Source organism: Myotis daubentonii, chromosome 3, assembly GCF_963259705.1.
Source record: "Myotis daubentonii chromosome 3, mMyoDau2.1, whole genome shotgun sequence".
Taxonomy (NCBI): domain Eukaryota; kingdom Metazoa; phylum Chordata; class Mammalia; order Chiroptera; family Vespertilionidae; genus Myotis; species Myotis daubentonii.
Window position 1 is genome coordinate 144,278,463 of NC_081842.1, and position 25,987 is coordinate 144,304,449.

Here is a 25,987-nt window from a genome sequence, read left to right on the forward strand (position 1 = left end):
AAAGGGCCGGCAAACAAGCCAGCCTCTGTTTTCTAATCCTTCCCGCTTCTGCTGGCGAATCCTACAAAGGCAGGCAGGCCGGCAGCTGCGCGGAGGCGCTGTGCTGCTCTGGGGAAGGGAAGCTGGCTTTGCTGGGCTCTGAAATTATTACCTATGAGTGCAAGCAAGCCAGGCCGCTGCAGCCAGACCTGGGGGTGTGGAGACCCCTCCCCTGCCCGGCTGTCAGCACTCTGAATGTCCACAGCAGGGGGTTTATGCCTCCTCCCCGGCCTTGCAAGGCTTCTGTGGATATACTTAGCCATGACAATGCTGGTTTGGGAATTTCCCTAGGATGGGCCAGGACTTGTTTCCAAAATAACACCTTTCAAAGCATGCAGAGACTTAGAAATTAGATAATTGTGTGATATTTATAAAATGAATTACGTTGTGTTAACAGAGTCAGGACAGCTGTTTCTGATGCTGAAGTAAATAACACCTTATGATTCATTAAGGTTGGGGGCAGAGAGGCTTTTTAAAAAGTTGCTACTTTCCAGCTGAGTCTCTGCAAAAAAAAAAAAAAAAAAAAATCGAGACAGCTCACAAAGTAGGTAATACAGTTTCAAGTTAAAATGTTTATGTCTGCGTGTGCATGGCATGGTTAAGTTGTCCTATTTCACTCGTAAAACACTTAGTGAGCATCTAAAATATGCTTATACATGTATGCAGAGACACAGAGATAATACTTTACAGCTCCCGTCCTCCATGAATTCTCAGCCTAGTGAGGGAGACAGATGTATAAACAGATAATTGCAATTCAGTGAACTAAGTGCTAACAGAAGGATAAAAGGAATGCTATGATGGTATGAGAGGTATATCCATTTACAGTGCAAATGGAAAAGAGGGAACAGCTACACACAGGAAGTGACATTTGAGCAGGATTTGATGGAGGAGGGGTCACTTCGAAAGCAGAGAAGGATGTGGCCTTCTTTTGGCTCCTCTTCTTCACCAGCCTCCTCTTACCTCAGGGCCTTTGCACATCCATTCGCCTCTGTCTGGAAAGCTGCTCCCATCGCTCTTCCTCTGTTCAGTCCTTTAAATCGCAATTCCTGTGTCACTTCCTTGGCAAGCCTGACTTTCTAAGTCAGATTCTCTCTCTTATGAGTGCTCACTCATCACACACCCTCCTTCTGAGCAGTTATCACAGCTGTACTTTCACACTATTTGCATGGTTATTTGAGTATCTGTTTTTCCCACTGGACAGAGACTGGGTCTTTTGGTTCAAGTTTGTTTCTTGACGAAAGACATACTTGTTGAATGAATTAGATGAAGATGCAGGTGTGAGAAAAACAAACGTGTATTCAGACAGCAGCAAGTAGCTAGGAATGCTGGCTCTTGGGGTATGTGAATTGTGAGAGGCAGAGGACTGAGTCATTTAAGGAACTTGGACGATCTAACTTGTTTATGTGCTAGCCTCATTTAAGGTTTTCAGCATAAAAATACCTTTTTTAAGATCTGTCTCTTAATTATTCCATTATCAGTATCGGATGGGTTAAGTTGAAGATGAAGTATTAAAAATATAAAAGTGGTTGTTTGCATGTGGTTTGGGGGCTCAACTATACTTTTAAAAAATTATGATTAAGGTGTACCATTCAGAGAGAAAAATACACAATGCATTGTCACACAGCTAGATGAATTATGACAAGGTGAACATATATGCAACTCGCACACAAGTCACGAATAGGTGAGCTTCCTGGAGCCTGAACTGTAAACACCAGCGTGTGTACTGAGCCAGGAGAGGAAGGATGAGATGGAAGAGTCCCTGTCAGACTCTAAAAGGGCAAGCTTTCTGGAGAAGACAGGAGGGGGATTCTCTTCCAGCTCACTCGTGAACTTGAGAAGTGGTATGAGAGCGATGCAAACCTCACCATTTCCCCATGCATCCCCAAACAGGGCTGGAGAGTTCAGGGCCTAGGTTGAGCTGAGATGCAGAGGGGCATGAGGATTTTTTGTTGTCCCCCCCCCCCCCGCCCCGCCCCAAAGAGTCAGTGGCATCTGTCTGTCTCCTCACAAGCAGCACTGTTTTCTTAGCACCTTCTTTGGTGTGGAGCCCGGGAGCGGAGTTCAGATCTTGTTACCCCAGCACTCTGCAGGGAGCAGTGTTGACTTAGAGCTCCCATCACACAGGTGACTTTGGAGTCACCTGTGACACAGTACATCTGGAATACCAGGGTCTGAGTACTTGGTCTGTCACTTAGTAGCTGGGTGTTCTCTTGTCATTTTTAGTTAATTTTTGTATCTCACTTTCCGTATTTATTAGGTGGAGATAATAATGCAATTGACTAATAGTAGAGTTATTGTGAGATTGACGCATTCGTACATGTAAAGTGCTTATAACACAAGCATATAGTAAGCACTAAGTAAAAAGAAAGAGACTCTAGTTAAAAGGACCTTCTTGTTTTTGTCTTACAGGGATGTAGATATCCCTAATGGGATACCAAAGTAATATGAGGACTTTTGAGAGATAAGATCAAAGGAGACACAATAGTATAACTTTGGTAGAGGAAAAAGGATGTGTGAGAGGAACAATGGTCTTTGTAAATAATACTAAAAACAGGACCTGGTTTTCTAGACTAGGACTTTATATACATAAATGGTGGAGTCATGGATAGGGATGGAATGTGTCTCAGGATGAAACAAGAAGAATGCATCTTGAGAGGGGATATCAGTTTGATCTTAAAGGTCATAAGCTAACATTTGTGTTGGTAGTTGGGGAACGGGATACCATAAGGAGACTGTAAGAATGGGGAAAGCAACAAGAATGATCTAGGAAGAACAACCTCAATTCCTCAAAGAAATGTTAGGGAAAGGAGATGAGTATTTATGACTCAGATATCTAAACTGAATGCAGATTATGGCTTAAAGAATAAGAGAATTGGAAATTAACCTAGATAGGTCAAGTAAATTATCTAGGTGGTACTGAGGTAAAGAGGTACTTGTCCTTGGATACTGTAGTAGAAAGAGGGAAGATAGAAAGGAAGGATACACCCACACACGTATGTATGTATGAGCAAACATCTTTCTTCCATCTCAGGTACTGTTTTTAGAGGGTTCCGCTTATTATTTAGTTCTATTCTGAAAACAATTCTGACAACTCAATATCATTAGCCCCATTTTGCAGATAAGGAAACTGAGGCTGAGAAAGTTAACTACTTTGGGCAACTAACTGGGGAGTAGACCTAAGGCCGAATTTCAGCCTAAGACTCCTATCCTATTATATTGATTCTCTTTTATTTATTAAGGAGAGATTCATCTGTACTTAAAAGCAAATTTTATTTTTATAGATAGAAACAGTGAAAACAGCATTTGGGGAAGAATAAAAAGGCAAGAGAAAGAAGTGATAATATTGTGGTCATACACCAAAGAGTGCCTGGTCACATGGAGGAGTGTTTGTATGATGTTTTTTAAAGCTGGAGTTACACAATTAGCATAGTAAGATGACATGAGGGAGGTGAGACTTAATATGTCTGGCCCTTTGCAGTGAATCTCATTTTTGCTAGAACAGCATATGGTAAAATCGAGACTTGCCTTTTGAACAGTTATTATCCCTTGAATGTTAAGTAAATAACCAAGACTCTCAAGTGCAAAGTTTAATTTAACAAATATAGAAACTTCAAAATTGTTTTGGGATGGCAGAAACCTGGGGAAAAGTTACGTGATTTCAAAGCCCAGAACACGGGAGAAAAGAGTTAGGTGCAGTTACAGCTCTACCTCAGAGGCCAAATGGCTAAGAGATTTTTGGTTGAAAGCCAGTTCTCAGTGTGTAGCTGTTCCTTGTAGTGTTTTGTTGTGAAGACTTTTAAGACCATGAGTTTGAGAAGTCAGTTTCTGTGGGTGTTTGAACAAGGAAGATGGCTTCATATGTGCAAAGTCTGACCTAGCCTTTACGAGCAAGATTCAACCTGAAGAAGACATATGAACTAGATTAGAAGGTTTTTATTAGCTAGTATGTTGAGGTACTTTGTTCATATCCTGTCAGGCTTTTCCCCACCCAATGCTGCTGCAGTTTATTTTTAAAATCATAAACGAAGGCTTCTCTGTTTGTTTTCACTAAACTCCATTATGCAAGTTAGGACCATTGCTCTCTTGTCTCAAGATTTGACTCAGTGGATACGTATGTAAAGGCCCTGGTGTGCAGAACACTGTGCTAAAGGATGTAGAGAGGTCACTGGTGTGGGAGTCTCAGGGAGTCTGTGGCGTAGTGATACGTTATAAAATCACACAACAAAAACCAACTGGCCATCATGGATGGTCTCGGTGTGTGTTGGTGTTAGAAGAGGGATAGAATATATTCAGTTGTGTGCAGTCAGGAGTGATAGCCAGATGACCTCTACACCGAACAATGGGTATACTCTGTCTTTCAGTGCCTTATACAAAATCGACAAGAATAGGCACATAATAGATGATCAAGTGTCTTAGGGGAAATTTTAAAATAGGTCTTGGGGGAAGTCAGAGATTTTGTTGTTTTAGAAATGATGGGATGGGAATGTAAGATATTCTAAGGGCCAGTACAGGTAAATACAGAGCTCCAAATCAGAGAGCACTTCAGTAAAAATGAATTGCTTAGTGTTTGTGGTCTTTGGGGGCATGCGTTTGAATTGTAAATAATATTTGCAATTTCACATTTTCTGCATTTATTTACTCTTAATGCCATTCAAGTCATGGGAATAAATATTGAGCAGGACAGAGCAAGCAGAGACTAAAGATACTCTTCAATCTTCAGATCCTCAGTCTGATATTTTCAGATGCTTAAATGCTCGCTGGGAAGCATTGCGCAGCAAGCTTTCATCTGGGATTATTTTCCTTCTGCCTAAGAGCTCCCTTTAGAATTTCATTAGTTCAGGTGTTCTGGTGATAAGATCGCTCAGATTTTATTTATAGGACTGTATTTCCAAAGGGTATTTTCACTGGCTACAGAATTCTTGGCAGTTATTTTCTTTCAGTGCATTAATGATATCATTTCTGATACCATGCCTTGTGGTTTACTGTGATTATATTGGGAGTCTGTTGGTCTTATTTTTGTCATTTTAAAATGCCCTGTCTCCCCCCGCCCCCCTCCACTTTTAACCCCCTCCTCCTTCCTGCAGCTTTAATAGTGTTCACTTTGTCTTTGTGTTCCAGCAGTTGGAAGGTTTCATTTTTGTCTTTGATTTTCAGCAGTTTTACTCTCATGGTCTAGGTGTGAATTTCCTCAGATTTACCTAACTCAGGGTGTGCAGCACATCTTGAATCCGTGGCTGGATTTCTTGGATCAGTTTTGGAAAATTCTCAGCCATTATCTCTTCAGATATTGTTTTTGCCCCATTCTCTCCTCACTTCTTCTGGGATTCTAATTCCATATGTATCAACTTGGGTTTCCGATGTTGCTTTTCCTTTTTCTCCCCATGCTTTGATCTGGACCCCTCCTCCTGATGTAGCATCCAGTGACCTTTGATGCAGCCTCCCTGATACAGGCTATTCCAAAGGTGGCCTGTGGTCTTTGTGAAGTGGCTCGGCGTCTGGTTTATTATGCTTACTCCTTTGGTTCAGACCTTTGGGATCCCAACAGAAGGTCTGGGTTGTTTTCAGGAGCCCTTTTCCTTAGCAGGCCATGACCTTCAATTTTTGCCTGCCCTGCTCTGTGAAACTGTGCCACTTCTTAGTCTTTTGAGTCTTTGCAATAGAATCCACAAATGTGTTAAAGAGGAGGCCAATGTCAAGCTCCCTTCTCTCCACAGTCATGGCCCTTCAAGTCTTTGTACCTTCTTAGCCCTCTCCTGCCTTCAAACAGAGTCTATGTAATAATGCTTTCCCTGGTTATTTAGTTCTGTGTTGGAAGATTGGCCTGATCTAACGTGGTTTATTATGTTGAAGTAGAAGTTGAGATACTTTAAGGTGGTCTAATTCTAGGTGTTTTGATACCTTGATACTTTGTTCCAACAATTTCAAATGCTGGCTTGCCATTAACCTGGCTGCCCTTGTCTGTCAGAAGTTTTTGATCAAGTTATTGGAAATTTTTCTTGTGGTCATAAAAACATCACCATGTCATATGTTTGCATTTAAAGATCGCATTTATAAATTTTGCTTCTATAATCTCATTTGATCTTTACAACAACAGCCACATGGTGTCAAACATTAAATTGAGTCTATATTAATTTATCTCTAGTTAGTGAAATAAATATTCTGGAAAATGGGGATAGAGAGAAGGGAGTATTTGAGGGGAATTTAAAGTTAGAATTTTACAGGACTTAGTGACCAACCGATTGTGGAATGAGAGGGGAGTGACCATTTTTCTTGGATAGACTGAGAAGGTGGTTCTGCTTTAAAGAAAAAGACTATATTAAGAGGAGAATTAAGGTTTGGCAGGGTCAATAATGAATAAAGAAAATTAGTATTGAATTGTGCTCCCAGAAGGGGCGAGTTACTATGGTTGAGTGAAATTGCTGTTGGGCATGTTAAGGATGAGGAAAGGAAAAGAGGAGGAGGCAAGGCAGTGTTGGGGGAGAGCCAAAAGTATCTCTCTTTTCCTTCTCTGTCCCCTCCTCCGTCCCCCCAAGTCCTATTTATTGAGGGCTTACAAAGTGCCTGCTTTGTTTGTATATATATTCTCATTTAATCTTGAACCCTATAAGGTAATTACATTGTGATTCCATTTTATAGCCTCGTCCATATGTCAGGTGTTGATCCAATACCTTAAATGAAGTCAAATGGTGAAGCATGAGGTTATGAGATCAATGCCTAGAACTGAGTCTGAGTGAGTGCTTTAGCATTTCAACGTGAGCACAATTGGCCAAGCAAAGTGCATATTTTGGAAGCTTGTATAGGCAATCAAGGGTGAGTGAGGCTGGATGGGAGGTGGAGAGAGTGGAGCAGGGGGAGCCGTTGGGGCTGCTTCTGTAGCATGTCGTGTAATAAAGTCCGCTACTGAATGGAAGCAGCAGGAAGAGAAGATGCGTGGCTGTGAGATGTCAAAGCTAGAAAGGTCAGGACTCAGGGACTGTGAAGCTGTGAAGGGTGGAGGAGAAGAATGTGAAAAAGAAGGTTTTAAGCCTGGGGACAGAAGCTCCTGCTTACTGCTCTTTCCCCGGTGATGTCCTCTGTGCTTTCTTACTCTCCTAACTCCTCAGTGAATGCCTCCTGTCTTTAAGGCTCCATTCAAATGCCTGCTCTCAGCCAAGTCTTTCCTGCCACCTCTCACTCCTCCTCCCCCCACGCTAGGATGTAGCTCATCTCTACTGTGGCAGCTTTCTTTGAAAGCTTGTATACAGTCGTGAGGCTCTCTCTTCATTTCTTCCCTTCTTTCCTCCCGTCTGTGTTCTGTAAAACAAACAACCCTTCCCAAAGCTACTTTTTAATAAAATACATAGTGATGAGCAAAAGTAGGTTAATAATAGCAATAAGTAATACAATATTTAATAAACAATAATACAAGAAAAAACTTTTGCATACTCACAACTATGAACCTACTTTTGCCCACCCCTGTATTCACTGAGCACTACATTGAGCTTTTTGGGTGCAAGGGCACTGATTTCTTTAAGGTTTTATTGCTATTATCTAATATGTCAGATATGTATTGCATACTGAATAACTGAGTAAACAAATGGGAAATTGTGGTGCTAGTTGTATAAATGCATATGAATGAACAAAGCTCACAGCAACATAGAATGGAAGTCAACTGTAAATGATAGCATTGCCAAGTGGTGATCCTTCTTTTTGTCTTTTTACAAAATAAAAGCCCACATGGGTTTCAGTGTACTTCATCTGTCACTGCTCCATAGAATAACAGTCAACTTCACAAACTATATTTTGTGACAAAAATATTTAAGAAAGAGAAAGTCAGCAAAACAGGCTATATCATACTATTATCTATGGGTTTCTATTCTCTGTGTTAATTAACTTCCTTTCCTTTGTCCAAATATTTGCTTGATAAGGTTCTGCTTGGGAAAGGTTCTGATGAACTGTAAATGCCCAGATAGTGGACAGTAGAAGGGAGAGAAAGAGAGGAAACACTTCATTGAGTGACTCATTTGCTCTATGGAGTTGAATATAATAGAGTCCTAGGAAATGACTGCCAGTTTTGGGAAGTAGACAAAAATGGGATTGCACAGAGCTTGGAATTTAAGAGCAGAGCTGTGGAATGAAGGTGTAACAGAATTCATTCATTTAGATCTAGCTGGAGAAGTTTTATATTAGGAAAGAAATGCCGGTAAAAACCTCTTGCCACCTCATCTCAAATCCAGCATTATGTGCTTAAAATTATGGCCCTGCGGTCATTAGCCGGCAGTCAAACCTTCCCAGTAGGTTCACCTGTGGTAGGAAACATGCACAGCCATAACTGCAGTATTTTTATCATCTCTTGGAGAGTCTCTTTCAGCTCTGTTTAGTTATTTTCCTATCTCTAATAATGCAGGAAGGTTAGCATGTGCTTAATAATTTTTAAGCTCCTGGGACTAGGCAGGAATTGATTTTATCTGCAATTTGTCCAGTGACAAGCTCTCTGTTGAAGGAAAATAAATATTGACTATAATTTTTATTGGATCATGCCCAATCGTAAATCAAAGCTGTGAAAAGAGTTTAAGTAGCTCTTCCGATCCCTGGGATTCATAGCTTTCTGTTATTATTTGACCAAAGGTGGTAGCTGGACATCTGTGCTACCCTAGGGTGGCGAGCTTAAGGGACCTTAGCCTTGCCCTTCCGTCTCATTTTAAAATGTGACGCTACTCTAAGGCTAGGGAGAGTAGACTTTTCAGTTTAAATCTCTCCTTTTCCCCCAGGTAGGACTCCAAATTTTAGATTTTATGGATGAATAGGTAACCTTAGTGAGTGATTTGAGACTACAGTACATAAAAATGTGTCAATAGTTCAGGATGACTGATGGCTCCTCTTGTAACCAAAGCCACCTGCAATTTTTTATAGTCCTGAAGCATAAGCCATCCTGAACAGATAATCAATTCTATTGCACAAACAGTCACTTCTGTTTACCAAGGAGGCCCACTTTCTCTCCCCAAGCAGGACTGTAAAAAAATAACCTACATAATCCAAATTATAAAAACTTCTGAAATATTGGGGCACTGTAACTCTACTTATCTGCACCTCCTCTCTATACTTTGGCCCTGTCTTCCATTATGAGTTAAGGAACAGGAGCACCATTTATGCAGCTATAATATTGATCAATGAGAACTTAAATGACATGTTCATCTGTGTACATGCAAATACCACACATGAATATTTTAGTCCTGGTATTATTTTGTGTCCAGCTTTTTTTTTTAAAATCCTTACCCATCGATATGTTTTTATTGATTTTTAGAGAGAGGTGGAGGGAGAGGAGGATGGAAAGGGAGAGGGAGAAGGCAAAACATCAATGTGAGAAAGAAACATGGATAGGTTACCTCCTGTACTCACCCCGACTGGGGTTGAACCTGCAACGTAGGTATGTGCCCTGACCTGGAATAAAACCTGAAAACCTTTCAATGTATGTGGTGATGCTTTAACGAACTGAGCCACACTGGCCAGGTGTGCCCAGCTTTTGCCCAGAATTTTGGTCTTTAAAGGATTAAAAGAAAAGTAATTTTTCTCTTTAAAGAAGTATCAGATTTGCCCTGGCTGGGTAGCTCAGTTGGTTAGAGTGTTGACTCGATATGCCAAGGTTGTGGGTTCGATCTCTAGTCAGGAAACATATAAAAATCAACCAATGAATGCATAAATAAATGGAACAACAAGACGATATCTCTTCCTCCCTCTCTCAAATCAATAAATAACTGAACAATAAAGGTAATTTTTTTAAAAAAGAAAAAGAGATTATAATGCAGACCAAGGGATGACCATGTGGGGACACAGCAAGAAAGCAACTATTGCAAGCCAAGGAGTGAGGTCTTGGAAGAAACCAGATCTGCAGACACTTTGATCTGACTTCTAGCCTCCAGAACTTGGAAAAAATAAGTTTTGTTGTTGGTACTTTATTGTAGGTGCCTAGCAAACAAATATCTCATCCTTCAAGATCCATCTCTGTTTCCAACTTCTCCTGTCTCCTTGGGGCCTGTTATTGTTTATCTGCTTATTTGTTCTCCTGCGTAGTTTCTGGGATTCTGTCTGGTCCCCACAATAGACTATGTTTTAGTTATCTCCATAGTTGTCATTGTGTCTAACTCAGAGCCTTGCAAATGGTAGGTATTCAAAAAGTACATACTGGATGGTACCAAAAAAAAAAAAAAAAAAGAATTACATTGTAAAATAGTTCATTTAAGTATTACTGTGTTTTTTTAAAGAAAGGAATAAAATGAATGATAAAAAATAAACCAAATCCAATCAATATAAAGGTTTTTAATATTAAAAATAAAAGAAGAATCAGATTGCTTGGAAATATAGCAGGACCTAATTTTCCTTTAGCTACTTTCTGCATTTCATTCAATCAAAAATTGTTAGAGTTTGAATTTGAAATCTGCATTTCATGAGGTGTTCACTAAAAATATGCCTGTGAATTAAAGTTTTTTTTTATTACAGCAGACTATACTTACAGATAAAAAATTCATCTATTTTTTTCTCATCTATTAAAATGCCATTATACTGTAGAATTAGTGAACCTGTGTTTCTTATTCATTTCTTCAGTGTGATACACACAGTGTCATATTTGCCATTAAAATATTGGATGGTATTCAAATACAAGTGAAGTCATTCATTTATTTCACAAATATTTATTGAGCTTTGAGTAGATGACAGGCTCTGGTTTTAGATGGTGGAACTGGGGATACAGTATTGATAGGATAGTGAAAGTCCCTGTCCTAAGAGCAGGCTGACAATTGAGAATGTAGGTTATCAGAGTCTAATGACTTCAAGTCTAAAATTTTCTTTATAGCAGTTGGGCCACTAACAAATAACAATTTTGAAGGAATCACTAAGCCTCCAAATTTCACAAAGGGAAAAAAATCAATAGTAAATGATTCTGGCTTATTCATCATAAAACATTTTTTTCATATCTGGATTTCAACTTGAGGCATAGTTGTTATTACTTAAACTCAGGTAGTAATTACTTAAACTAGTAGTTATTACTTAAACTTTTGTAGTAGAGTGCAATGTCAAGGCCATTGGGTTGTATCTTTTCCAGTTTCTAGCAGACAGCTTAGAAACCCTATAGAACTCTCACATTTAGACCTTTGTGACCAATTCCAGGTGAAAAGTCAACTTGGAGACACCTTTTTTTAATGTTAACTGGCCCTAAAAGGGCCCTTCAATGACCTGGCAAACTGCTCCCCAAGTCACTGAATTCGAGTCACTGTTTGCTGGCGCCTTGATCGCCTAAAGCAGCAGTTCTCAATTTGGTTCACGGGCCACTGAGGTCCCTGTGACCTTTTTAGTGGATCTACAAGGTCAAATATAATAACACTATTTGTAATAACTTATAATAACACTAAGATGTTATTTGCTTTTTTCATCTTATTTCTCTCACGTGTGTACTGTGAAGTTTTCCATTGTACATTTGGAACCTCTGCATGACTCAGTGAATCATTATTTTCTAAATGACCAATGATTGCTGTTACAAAATTGCACATGGGTAAAGATCAAGTGCTAAATAGGTCAGTGAATTTTAATATATCAGCGTAGGAAAAGTTCACTGATGTGGGTCTAGAGTCCTATAAAAACTACAGTTGTTGCATTTTAGTGTAGTGTCAAGGAAAAAATAAACAAATTCTCTGAAAAGGCTATCATGTTATTCCTCTGTTTTTAAACTCCATATCTGTGTAAGAATGGGGTTTCTTTTTAAAAATTTTTAATTAAATCTTTATTGTTGAAAGTATAAATCCCCCCCCCCCCCCCATTGAGCCCTTCTAGCCCATCCATGTCCACCACCCCAGGCATTCACCACCCTACTGTTTATGCCCATGGGTTACCTATATATGCATACAAGTTCTTTGGTTGATCTCTTCCACCTACCCACCCACCTCCGACTTCCCTCTGGGATTCCATAGTCTGTTCCATGACTCTATGTTTCTGGATCTATTTTGTTCACCAGTTTATTTTGTTTATTAGATTCCACATATGAGTGATATCATGTGATACTTATCTTTCTCCGACCGGCTTATTTCTCTTAGCATAGTTTTCTTTATGTACTTTAACCAAAACATCACAACAGATTGAATGTAGCAGATAGGAGACTTCAGCTGTCTTCTATTAAGCCAGGCATGAAAAAAAAATTGCAACAATGTAAAACAGTGCCACCATCTCACTACAAGTTTGGGAAAATCTGAGCATTGTTAATAAAAATTTCATTTATGTTAGTGCTAATGGGTTTTTAGAATATATTTTAATAAATTAATAAATATTAAGTGGTTATTAGTTGTAACATGGTAAATATTTTTAGATGTGACCTATATCTAGGAAAAAGCTCTTTGGAGTCCACAGCAATTGTTAAGATTGATAAAGAGGTCTTGATATTAACCATTTTAAGAGCCTCTGATCTAAAGGAATGCGCAGCAAATGCACCTTCAGAAAGTTAAGTGTAGAAGTAAGAATCTGCGGCAGTTACATTGCCTGAGATCGAGTTCTCATTTTGAAGGGGCTGCAGGAAGTTTAGATTGAGTCTCCTTAATGGCTTAGGGCTTCCCATTCTGTGTGCAATGGCAGAGGAGGAAGAAAAAACAAAACAAAACACAGTACAGTAATTTAGTCAATAGAGTCCATTTTTAATCTCCAATCTCCTATGTCTCAAAGTCATGAAATGCTCTAGGTCCATTTAAGAGTTTCAAGCTACAGGTTCTGAAGACAGAGCCTTTTATAAGGCGGACATGGCATTTATTCTTGGAGATGAAGCTTGCAGCTCCGCATGCTAAAAGGAAATCAAAACTGCTTATCTGAAACATCTTCATCATCCATTTAGAAAGGAGGAATTCTGCCCGCTCCACTTGCATCCCCGCAGGAAGCTACACCCAGCTGCCTTCTGAGTCTGGACTCGTTCTCAAGGTCACCTATGTAATTTTTCCCCAAGCTTCAGTGTCCTTAGTATTCTCAGAGATAATAGCACCAAGCCCATCAGTCATCATTTCCTTGTCCTCAATTTTCTTTTTGGCTTCCTGCAATTTTAATCCCAAGCCTCTGCAATTCCTTTCCATGGAGGCTTAAGTGGCCCCATTTACAACCAATTTTCAGCTAATATTTGATGTGTTCTTTAAAAATAAACCCAACTTCCTCGCTCTGCAGGCTTTGTACCTTTGGACCTAATGAAATCAAAGGCCCAATAGTGGGTTTTGCAGTGATGTTTTTCGTTTCATGATTTTAAAAAGAAAAATAGATCTTTAGAAATGGGAGGTAGACATTAGTCCCTGATGGGCTAATTTCAGAATCTAGTGCTGTCATTAATAGAGGGAGAGAAATTACTCTTTCATCTGTGTTGCGCATGGCACCAGTTCTTACAAAGGGGAGAGGCAGGAGGGAATGAAGGTGTGGGAGATGAGTGAAGAAATCGTACATTTTTCTGGGGGCTGCTTCCTTCTAACGTTTTTTGGGCCGCCTTACCTCAGGCCCCTGCTGTAAGCTGATCCAGCTCATGTCGGCCTGACACATGACCAGGCAAAGCTTGTTTTTAAAGAGATTTTAATTCCTGCTTGACAGGCTAGGCTGAAGCCTATGAGCGACAATGGGTGTTTTTTCTTTCTTTCTTTCTTTTTTTCCTTTTAAACAAGAGGGAAAGCCACAGTGCACCTGGTATTTCATTGAACACTAGACATTTTTTTTTTTTCCTGGAGGAGAAAAACACACACAACAGTTTAAAAAAGCTAAGCTTTAAGTAATAAACCAGCTTAGTTGGCCAGCAGTCACGTACTAAGGAAAGAGAGCCACCAGTGTTTGGCTGCCTGAAGACTGTTTCTGCCCCTGATCCCCTTTAAATCTTTTAAGGGTTTTATCGTTTTTGCCGCCTTTCCGTAAAATCATCTCATTTCTTTAATTTTGTTTATCCTAGCCTGAAATTCCATTCTTCATTAGCCGTGTGTGGTGAAGTGTCAATATATCATGGAAGATAAATGACATCTTCAGAACCAAGCTATTTGGGTAAACTGACCATGTCCAGTACCCTCGGGGAGGGGCGGGGGAAAGCTACAAACTGGGATCCCTCCTTAAGGATTGTGTGAGGCCAAATCCAGAAAAACAGTGAAGTGATTTAGGAGTTGCCTAAATGTCCTCTTGCAAATATAAAACGGGCTCTGTTTTCTTTACAACCATAGCAAATTTCAAGCAGCTTTCAATTCCCGCCGGTAGTGTGCACTGCCAGCGATGCTAGGGCCCAAGAGTTATGTGGAGGGCTCTGGGAAGGGAGAGCTCGTTGGCCTGGTGGCGCTGTGCCCAGGCTGGGGCCGGAGTGGAGCTGTCCTTTATGAACCAAGCACTGGTGCCAGGCTTCATGCTCAGCACTTTACATACTTGACTCTCACTGAATTTGCATACCAGCTCCGAGAACGCTGCACTGTCATCTCCATTTTGCAGAGGAAGAGCAGGAAACTAGGCCACCAGAAGTTGGAATGACCTGCTTAGCGCTGTGCTTCATGTACGCTTGTGCCAGAGCCGATACCTTGCTGCACAAAGTTGCTTTAATCAGCTTTTTGACAGAAGCTATTTACATCAAGGGGAAAAGAGCCACTTAGAACAGTCTAGTCCAGCCCCATTTACATAATATTTTTATAAGCATGGTCTTAATCTTTCCAGTATGCTGATGAGGTAGATGGCCTTATTATCCCTATTTTGCATGTCTTCATATGTGTGGCACTGTGGTGATTGATGCGGGTTATGATGACTTGGAGCAGGGGTGGGACCCTTTTTCTGCCAAGGGCGGTTTGGATAGCATCATTCTCGGGCCATATAAAACTATCAGTTTAAAAATTAGTCTGCTGTATTTGGTCAAACATTTAATTAACTCACCCCCAATGCCTTGGCAGGGCCAGACCAAATGATTTTATGGGCCTTATATGGCCCGCAGGCTGGATGGTCCCCACCCCTGAGTTTTGGAGGAATCTTAGAATATTAATGTAAGGAATAGTGCCTGGTTATGTGAACTCTGTTTTTAGTTCAGCATTTGAGTGTTTTGTTGATGTTCCCATGGAAGAGATTGTTCCCTTCCAATTTTTTAAAGTAGTCTTGCTACATTCACAGCTATACATTTTTCTCACGAGGGCTCCCAGTACCATATGTTTCTCAGTGGACAGACCTTAAAATGGATGTTAGTTATTTGGAGAATGCTTCAAAGATAGCATGACATATTGATTTGCAAACTTAGGAACCTAAAGGCGGGATTGGGAGCTACTACTAATTAGCTCCATGACCTTGAGTAAGGCCTGTGACCTTTGTGGGCCCACTTTCCCCGTCTTAACTCTACAGAGACTAGAGGCTCTGCGCACGAATTTGTGCATGGGTGGGGTCTGGCTGGCCCACCCCGATTGGGGTGGGGTGGCTGATCAGGGGTGGGGCCGGCTGGGGGAGGGGCCACAGGTGGTTGGCTGGCCCTGACCCCTGGTCCAACTCCCAGTCAAACTCCCAGGTGAACTCCCAGTCCAGGGGATAATTTGTATATTAGCCTTTTATTATATAGGACTAGAGGCCCGGTGCACAAAATTTGTGCAGGGTGGGAGTGTCCCCTCAACCCAGCCTGCACCCTCTCCAATCCTGGACCCTTTGGGGGATGTCCGACTTCCCAGGGATCGGGCCTAAATGGGCTGTTGGACGTCCCTCTCATAATCCTGGACCGCTGGCTCCTAATCGCTCACTGGCGTGCCTGCCTGGTCACCCCTAACTGCCCCCCCTGCCAACCTAGTTGCCCCTAACTGCTCCCCCCCACTGTTAGCGAGGTCGCCCCAACTGCCACCTCCCTGCCGGTCTTGTCGCTCCTAACTGCCCCCCCCCGCCAGCCTGATCACCCCTTACTGCCCCCCCCCCCTCACCGGCCTGATTGCCTCTTACTGCCTCCACTGCCGGCCTAGTTGCCCCCAACTGCCCTCTCTGCCAGCCTAGTTGCCCCTTACTGCCCCCTCTGCCAGCCTAATCACCCCCAACTGCCCCCCCCTGCCAGCTTGGTTGCCCCACACAGCCTGCTGTTCAGTCGTTTGGTCATCCTTCACTAACCCCCCTGCTCTCCTGGTTGCCCCACGCACCTGCTTATTCAGTCATTTGGTCTTCCCTCACTAACCCCCCTGCCAGCCTGGTCGTAGGCAGCCATCTTGTGAGGGTGTGAGGGTTAATTTGCATATTACCTCTTTATTATATAGGAGGGGATGGCCAGTAAGGATATATTAGAATTTCTATTATCTGTTTTGAAAAAGTTAGTGACACCTTGTTCTTGAAATTTTTATTAATAATACAACATTTACAGATGTCAATTCTTGTTATAAATATAGGATCAATATGTATATCTTACCCACAATAAAAGTCAGGTGAGAAGCCATTGGAAAACAGCTTTAAACTCTTCCTCTGTGACAAGGGAATGAGGTGCTAGGTTGATATATTTAGTCTTAGGGCCCATGTTATGGCTTTAACAGATTACTAAATCTCAAAAATTTGGTATTGCAAGCCATTCTTCCTTGCTTGCTTGCTTAATTTCTTTCTTTCTTTTTAAATAATTTAGTCAGGAAGCCATTAGGAAGGTCTAAATAAGAAATCCCAATGAGGCCAATGAGCAAATATATTGAAGGTAATGGGAGCCAGGCTCCTGCTGTCAGAGAAGAAAGTTACAAATATAAAAAGGGAGAAAGCTAGAGTGAACCCTGTGCTATGAACTGGGATTTGAGGTATTGGTCTGAACTCAAGAATTTCAATATGGAAAAATTATATAAATAAAAATTTCAATATAGGAACAAATAGAAATGTGATAGTAGATGTGTATATGTGAATACGTACATACATCTATATACATACACAAATGAAACATACGTATTTCCTAACTCTGCTCACTGAAAGGGCCAGGATGTGGTGACATCCCAGTGAATATAAGCACATTTGTTGTCCAGATCTTAGTTTCTAAATACCAGTGTTTGCTAAAAGGAACCATAGATCTTTGAAAAAAAATTTGGTTCTAGGGCTGGGGGAGAGAAAGTACAAATGAATTTTGGAAATCTTGTGCAAAAAAATATAGATGCTTTCAAAGAATGATGGGAAGATGACAAAAAAAACACAGCAACCAGCTTGAAGGAATTCCCACTAAAAGCCTGGGAGTATCTAACTAGCAAAACAATAATGATGTTATAGTCTATCCACTAAACAAACCAGATACCCATGGGGCTGTACTGATACAAATAAATGCATGAATAAGTGGGGGGGGGGAGAAAGTTTTTTCTTAAAATAGGATGCTGTCTGATAAATGGAAAGAATTTAGAGATTTGAAAGATGGTAATTTGGCAATCATCATCATAATTCAGGTAAGAAATGTCAGTGGATGCTAAAACTAGTCAGTGAAAGTTGGATGAGGACCAGGATATTTGTATAACCACAAAGTATCTGTCCACCAACCCTTATTATCGAGGGCAATACAGTAACTCTACTGGAGAAACTGGCAAGATTCGACCTTATTCAAGTGATCAAGTTACTGTCACCAGTGACGTGACAAACTGACATCATGTGTCAATTGATGGGATGTAATTAGAAACACACAGCATTAGTTCACAAAAATATAATCTTTGAGTTTTCTCATGAGAAAACCTGACTAGTACCAATGAGGGGCATTCTGCAAAATAATTAACCAGCAGCCTTTAATAATGTAAGCACAGTGAAGGTCAAGGAAGAGCTGGTCTTGCTCCAGATACAATGAGACTGAAGAGAGAGGACAGCGAAGTACAAAGTGTGACCCTGGACCAGATGTTTGGCTAGAACGACCATTATTAAGTGGTGGGCTCAGCTTGAATGGAATGTCTGGGTGAAGAGAACATGGACTTTTTTTTTTGAGCAGTTTCTACAACTTTCCTGCAAGTTTGAAATTCTTTTAAAATAAAAAGTTATTAGTACAGAAATGCCTACCTTTTAGTTTTTTCCCTCTAGGCTACGAGTTAAAAGAAATAGTTTCTGAAGTGTATTTTATTTTTTTTATTTTATGTGTATAAGAATCTTATGGAGTTTAACCATTCAATCAGACTGAATAGTTTTGGATTTTTGTGAAATAGTTGTATAGAGAATAGTATAGTTTCATGAAATCAGGGCTTTTCTGGGTGTGTGGTATAATTTGTATACCTATACAAAGGCACTCAATTTTGACTGAGAGAAAAATCAGAACATTAGAGTGTCTTTGGGTCGACACTGAAAATCATAACAATGGTGAGGCATTTTATATTAAAGGGATTATGAGTGGGTGCTCTGGACTCAGACTACCTAGGCGCAAATCCTGCCTCTGTCAGTTACTAGCTATCTGACATTGAGCAAATTCACTAACCTTTCTGTTTCTCATCTTGTTGGTAAAATAGGACCTATGTCATGGAGTTATTGTAAGGAGAGTGTTACTGTTATCAGTAACGTGTTTAAAGGATATTTGGTGCAGAGTAAATGCTATTAACGTATTTATTATTGTGTGCTACTGTTGCTACTGCTACCACAATATCTATAATTTATATAAATATAGAGAAGTTAGTTAAAAGAAATGCCATTTGTTAGTTGAACACTCGTTCTCTCTTCACATAGGTGAATACTAACATCTTGTACGCATCCCTTACGATGCTTCTTTGATCCCCAAAGCCAGCCCCTGCCCTTAGGATTTCTTTACTGTTTTCCAAGGGGGAGGCAACACAGTTTAAATGTTTACAAAGCAAAGTGGAAATAATAACAGGATCAAAGAAAAATACAAAGAAAACAGCATTGGAAAATCAGAGAACCAAGATAAAAAATATTTACTTTGGCAGAAATACCTAGGAAATATAATGACTGCAGGTCTTATTTCAAGTTCACGTATTGAATCTCAACATGTTTACACATTTGCAAATGTAAGTAAATTTATTCACCAAATGGAGCCAGCTCACACAGAATATCCCTGAATGGAGGGGACTCTACTCTTGGCACTATTGTCCGTAATATACTCAGCATCCTGCCACCTGCCCCAGGCTCTTAAGGACTTCCTGTCCCCAAAGGGTTTCCAGTTGAGTTCATGATATATCATAGATCATGCTTAAGAGAATTAAGTATTATGCAGTTTTATTTATTTGTGCTCTGCTTTTTTCCTAAAAGAGTTTGAAAAAAAAAATGTTCTAGTAACCTAATAAGTGCCAAATTATCCAGGATAGACCAGCATTAGCAAAGTATACAATGAAAGAAGAGACCAACTGGCAGAGTGAGAGGAGAGAGAATGAGCAGTGCCTGCAGGAATGGGTAATGAACGCCTAATCAGATAGACAAAAACATGCTGCAGTGGAAGAAGGGAGGGCTTCACAGAATATATGCATTTTTCTCATTGCTAGGGAATGTTAGAACTATACACACATTAGTGATCAACTAGTTGAGCAAACTCAGGCACAACACATAGCCCATTAGTTGTAGTTCTGCTTAAAATTTAAACCCACCTTTCCTCCCCTTAATTCAGCCTCTTTATAATTCATCCTGACTTGTAATATTTAAAATTTTGAATCACACTTATGTATTTTGAGAAAGACTAGCAACCTCAGGGGAATAAATCAACTAGAATTCCTCATACCATCTAGACTTTAAGAGTCTTTGGAGTATTGTACCTGGATGTATGTCAAGGCAGTACATGTAGTGATTAAGAACTTAGAACCTACAACCAGAATCCCCAGGTTCAAATCCTGGCTCTGATATGTATGAGCTGCTACATTTTTTTTTCATCTGTATAACAGTGTTGGAAGGAGAAGCAAATGAGGTTACATGTGCAAAAGTACCTGCTCCATAGGAAGCTTTCAAAAAATGTTAACGTAACTGGTATATATTTGTCTAATATGTAGAAATTAAACACGTTAGTACTTTTTGAAGACTTGGGACATTTATATGACTCAGCAGTAACCATACAACACCTCCCCCCCCTTCCCATAATGTTCTAATAAACCATTGGCTTTTGTCCACAGGTACTATCATCTGGTGGCATTATTCCATGTTTATATTCCATGGAGATCTAGATCTTGATTTGGAAGTTTATGACAAAATGATCAGCATCTGACTTGACATCAATATTACCAGTGAAGGTAAGTTAATTCTATTCATTTCAAAGCATAGAAAATAAGTATTAATATGTTTTGATCTAGACTCTCAGTGGTTCTCAACCTTCCTAATGCCGTGACCCTTGAATACAGTTCTTCATGTTGTGGTGAACCCCAACCGTAAAATTATTTTCGTTGCTACTTCATAACTGTAATTTTGCCACTGTTATGGATCGTAATGTAAATATCTGATATGCAGGATGTATTTTCATTGTTCGTGACCCACAGGTTGAGAACCGCTGAGAGCATATCAAATTAGATTCTGGTTTTTTAAAGTTGAAAGAATTATGAAAACCAATTTAAAAAATAAGATACATGAATAAAGAGGAAACACTTGTTTTCCCTTAAGGCTATGAAAAACTTCATAAAAGGCATCTTCATATCAATTTTTGAAGTCTCCAGTACCTAGTTGTTGGAACAATGTAAATATGAGGAGACCACAAATACTAAACCAAGAAGCTGCTTACTGCATGACCTACACAGCTGATAAGCTGACCAGGAGAACCTTGGAGATGCAGACGAGGCTGTACACAGTAGCAGGAAGTGAGAGGAGAGCCTCTCACACTCTATTCCAGTGGTTTTCAACCTTCCTAATGCTGGGACCCTTTAATACAGTTCCTCATGCTTTGGTGACTCCCAATTTCATTGTTACAAATTAAACATAATTAAAGCATAGTGATTAATCACAAAACCAATATGTAATTATATATGTGTTTTCCAATGGTCTTAGGGTCGTTTGACCCCCAAAGGGTCGTGACCCACAGGTTGAGAACCACTGCTCTAGTCCAAGGACTCCGAAGGCTTGACAGAGAGAACATCTTTCCTGAGACCTCTGCTCATTTGGTGCCTAAGTTGATTGCTCTATTCTCTCAAATATGGAAGCTTTTTAAAAAAGCAAATCTGGGGAACTTTCAATACATCTCTTTTCTTCTCTCTATAGAGGTTGTTCTTAACCTCCTCTGTTCACCTCAGACTTCCTGCCCTGCCAACTTGTTGCTTACTTATCTCATGGTCAGAAGAGAAGCATTAGACATCAATTCCCTTAGCTTCTGAATCTACAGCCATACAAGTAGGCAGTGCTCACCTCTGTGCCTTTGCCCTAAATGGAAGATGGGCCACCCCTCAGTCCCACTCCGTTCTGTTCCCTGCTTCCCATGCTCTGGAACCTACATCAACTTCTCCCTCCTCTTTATCACCTGTCATTTTTGCCACATTTTCCTTTCTTTCCATCTGCTCATTCTTATTTATTCTTTTTAGTTGAGATATAATGCATGTCTCAAAATTCTCCATTTTAAAGTGACAATCCAGTAATAGTATACTCACAGAATTGGCTTTTGTCCACAGGTACTATCACCATGATGTAATTCCAGAATATTTTCATCACCACAAAATATTTTCACCATCACTTTACCCATTTATAGTCACTCTCCATTTCCCTTTTCTCCTCAGCCTCTGGAAACCACTAATCTACTTTCTGTCTCTACAAATTTGCTTTTTCTGGACATCTACAATAATAAAAGTGTAATATGTTAATTAGACCAGACAGCCAAACGACCTTCCAGACGACCTTCTGGATGAAGATGGGGCTGTGAGGGCTGAGTCCCTTGCATGAATTTTGTGCATCAGACCTCTAGTTTCATATAAATGGAATCATACAATGTGTGGATTTTTGTGTCTGGCTTCTTTTAGTGTAATGTTTTTAAGGTTCATCCATGTTCTTCTGTTCTTTTAGTATCAATGGTTCTTTCTTTTTTTATGACTGAATAATACTCCATTTTGGAATGTAGCACATTCTGTTTATTCATTCATCAATTGATGTACATTCATCAGTTAATGGTTGTTTCCACTTTTTGGCTATTTTGAATAATACCACTTTGAACATAACTGTGGATGTATGTTTTCAGTTTTCTTGGGTGTATATCTTGGAGTGAAATAACCGGGTCATAGGGTAATTCTATGCTTAACATTTTTAAGGAGCTGTCAAATTGATTTCCAAAGTGGCCAAACCATTTTACATTCCCACTAGCAATGTATGTGGGTTCCAATTTTCCACATCCTCCCCAACACTTGTTATTGTCAGTCTTTTTTTTTATTATAACAATCTTAGCCGATGCAAAGTGGATACTTACTTCGTGGTCTCTTTTAGGCATCACTTCCTTTGGGGAACTCTCCTATACACTCCTAACTTCTCCCCTCTTCTGGGGGTGGTGAAAATCCCTCCCATGTATTTCCATAGAACCGTGTACTTATCCTCATATCCTCATGACACTGAATTATACTTGTCTGTTAACTTTATCTCCTCAGTTACATGTGAACGTGTTAGGGAGAGTACTAAAATACTATTTCCTGTGGTATATCTCAGCATTAATATGTGTCTGATGCAGTTCTTTAATTTTTCCTTGGGAGGATAATGGAAATATTCATTGGTACTCCTCTATTTGTTAGTTGATATTTAGTGGTCTAGGAGAGAAGACAGGATTTTTTAGCCTGTAGGTTTGGTTATCTAGAAAGGTATTTTTTCTTTACTGTTGTGTTAAACACAGTCTTCTTTAATTTACCAAGAAGTTGGAAGCAAAGAACTGAGGATACCAGACGATATCACAGTAAGGGGAAACACCTAGGTGGCTTTAAAATATAAATCTACTAGCCATTTTTACTTTGATCATTTTGAAAAGCATAACTGATTGAGAATTGACTGTGCTTTAAAGAAACTACTACCACTTACATACACTAGACTAAAATAATTGCAAATGTAGATAGATGTGCAGGAGACTATCATGAAATTTGTAGACCTTCAAAACTAATGCTCAATTCTGATGCTGTTTAGTTACAAGTATCAGAAATCTGGGATTCATTAGCATCAGGGTTGAGCAGATAGGGATCAGTGCTGGGGTTAAAAGCTGGAAGTAGAATTAACATAATTAAAGACTTTTTTTAAAAGTTTGAATTAAAAAGTACAATTTGAAGGTTGACTCATACTAAATTATAAAGCCCTGTGCATAAGTACGAATTGAATTAGTTCTTTTTAGAGAATTTGTCTCTAAAAATATATTTCTTTAAAATGAATATCTTAAGTAATTTTATCTCCAGTTGTTATTTATGATCCCATAAAGATTCTTTTAATTTTAGTGTTTTGTGTTATTCTTAGTTGAAATGAGGTTATCCTTGGACTAGATAGCCATTCCTTTATTTAATAGTGTTTTCAGTATATTATTGGAAACTTTATCCAGCTTCTTTGCTATAGTTTTTGTATGCTTCTGGAATGAAGAGGAAATGGAGGAAGGAAAGAGAGAGAGAAACAAATGTAAGCTGGCCCCAGATCAGTGAGATAGTATCAAATGAGGCCAAAATGAATTTGGCAGATGCTCTTCTCATGTTTCCCACTTGAGCACACACATATTGTAACTTGGAATACCACTTGCATTTCTTTCATACTTAAAAGAGTTCTCTTCAGCTTCAGTAATAAACTTTAACTTCAAATAGGAGCCAGGAATGAAGATTGAGTCTTTTTTTTTAATGTCTAAATGTACTTAAACTGTATATTTTGTTATTAAGGGGTGAATGGTCAATAATACAGTGGATGCATTTTAATCATAGAAATGAAAGTGTGGAGGGGCAAACATAGTGAAAGGAATAATATTTTTAGTGTCATGTTAGATCTGAATTTGAATCCACATTTTATCACTGAACTAGAGGCCCAGTGCCTGAAATTCGTGCATGGGTAGGGTCCCTAAGTGGCTGCCGGATGCCAGCTGGGGCCTCCCTTCCCCAACTGCCAGCTGCCAGCCAGGGCCTCCCTTCATTCCACTCCACCCCTTGGTGGTCAGTGCACATTATAGCGAGTGATTGAGCTCCCAGTTGGTCGAACTCTCAAGGGGACACTTTGCATATTAGGCTTATATATATATACTAGGGGCCCCGTGCACAAAAATTTGTGCACTCGGGGGGGGTGGTGGGTCCCTCAGCCCTGCCTGCCCCCCTCTCATAGTCCGGGAACCCTCACGGGACGTCCTACTGATGGCTTAGGCCCACTCCATGGGGGGAGCGGGCCTAAGCCGCAGTTTGGCCTCCCTCTGCAGGAGGCAACTGGGCAATCAGGTATATACTTTCTGAAGGCAGCATAGACTCCTTCCTTATTTCTTGCCTCTGTGTTTGGAGAATAGGGGACTAAAAGGTGGAAACAGAACTGTGGCCATGCCTGGGGCGTTTGTAGGCAGTGGAAAGGGGGAGAGGGCTGGGAAAAGTCTAGACACGTTTCCTTTAATTGTCCTCCCTTCCTCAGGCCCCTCCCTCCATTTTTTCCTTCTCATGGTGGACGCTCGGGTCTCGAACTGACAGGAGCCCAGCAACGGAGGGGTTCAGCCCCCTCACTTCTCAGCTGAATGTACAGTCGCCTCACATTCCAAGTGGGACTGTTTTCAAGTAGCTAAAGCGCTGGGAATTCACACCTACTGGCCTTTCCCCTCTCGGTTTTCTCCTTGGGTCTGTTGCAAATTTCACCTAAACACCGAAGCAGCTCTGCCCTGGTAGTTCTGCATTGGCCCCCACCAGGCACTCTTCCTCAAGGTCTCCGGGTCCACAGTCTGTGCTCCGGGAGGTCACCCAGAGCCCGTTCCTTCGGGCAGGTGGGGCAGGGGAGCTAGCTTGGAGAGATGGAGGAAGATGGCAGAATAAGAGTTGGTATGAACCAGCACCTGCTCAGCCAGACTTCTTAAGCTGCCCACTGGGCCCACATGGTGGGGGGGGGGGGGAATCCCAACTGAGGTCCCCTCCTTGCACCCAGCGCTCTCCTCCCTGTTCTACCACCAGGGGGTGGGAGCAGCTTGCCCGCTCTGGACCCTGTCATTTCTTCCATACTTATTACTCCTTTCACTATGTTTGCCCCTCCACACAAGTCCCCACTGCAAGTCCCCGCCTAGGGTGTTGGTGGCCACGAGCCTCCTCCCCATCCCTGAAGCATGGGGCGGGGTTGCAGCAGCTTGCGGCTGCCCCCAGGTGCCATGCATGGAGACACTGCTTGCCATTGAGCCACCCGGGCCTGGGACCTGTGGGGGCTGGGATGGCCTTGGGTTCCTGCTGGCCCCACCGAAGCCAGACTCGGCTTGGCCAGCCACCTCCGCCACCCGAGGGCTGTGTATGCCCCGCAGGCCTTGTCGCCCGCATGAATTGCCGCGGACCGGCCATCCTGTCCAAGGAAGTGGCCGTCCCGATCGCCATGGCTCACTCCCCCGTGCAATTGGGCCTGCCCGGCAAGCACATAGGCAGGAGCTGGGCCGCTGAGGGGAGGAAGGAGGGATGCGTGGGCCGGGGCAGAAGCAGGGAACTTGTCAGTGTAGACACAGCCCCCTGATGACATTCCCAGACCCCCAGGCACCCCTGCCCAGTGCCGCACTCTTAGGCCTGGGGTGGGGGTGAGGGACCTGGGGCTACGGCCTGGAGGCAGCCCTCGCTGGCTTGGAGTTCCAGTGGACAGTCAGGGGGGGATGCGGGGTGCCATGAGGCAGCCTCACACAAGTCCCCACTGCAAGTCCCCGCCTCTCTCACCCCGAGAGGTCAGCAGTTCAGCCCACTCGGCATGCTGCGCACGCAGCCTGGAATTCGTGCAAGCCTTTGGTCATTTTGGATGTTACGGACACTGGCTCTTTATATATAGATAGATAGTTGTGTGACTTCTGCAAATTAATCTGTCTAGCTTTCCTTATATGTGAAATGGACATATTAATTTTTATTTAATAGTGTTGGGATAGTACATGAATTTAATGACACAATAAAAGTCACTCTACAAATGATAGCTGTTTCTAAATTATCTTATT

At 41.1% G+C, this 25,987-nt stretch overlaps 1 long non-coding RNA gene across 4 annotated transcripts in view; it reads left to right on the forward strand.

The window, feature by feature from the left end:
- LOC132230772 (uncharacterized) overlaps window positions 1-25,987 on the forward strand; it is a 392,295-nt gene that overhangs the window by 239,055 nt on the left and 127,253 nt on the right. For all 4 annotated transcript variants that reach the window (XR_009451933.1, XR_009451931.1, XR_009451932.1 and 1 more), the window contains one exon: window positions 20,043-20,159. This is a non-coding gene — a long non-coding RNA (uncharacterized LOC132230772). The remainder of the gene's footprint in view (window positions 1-20,042; window positions 20,160-25,987) is intronic.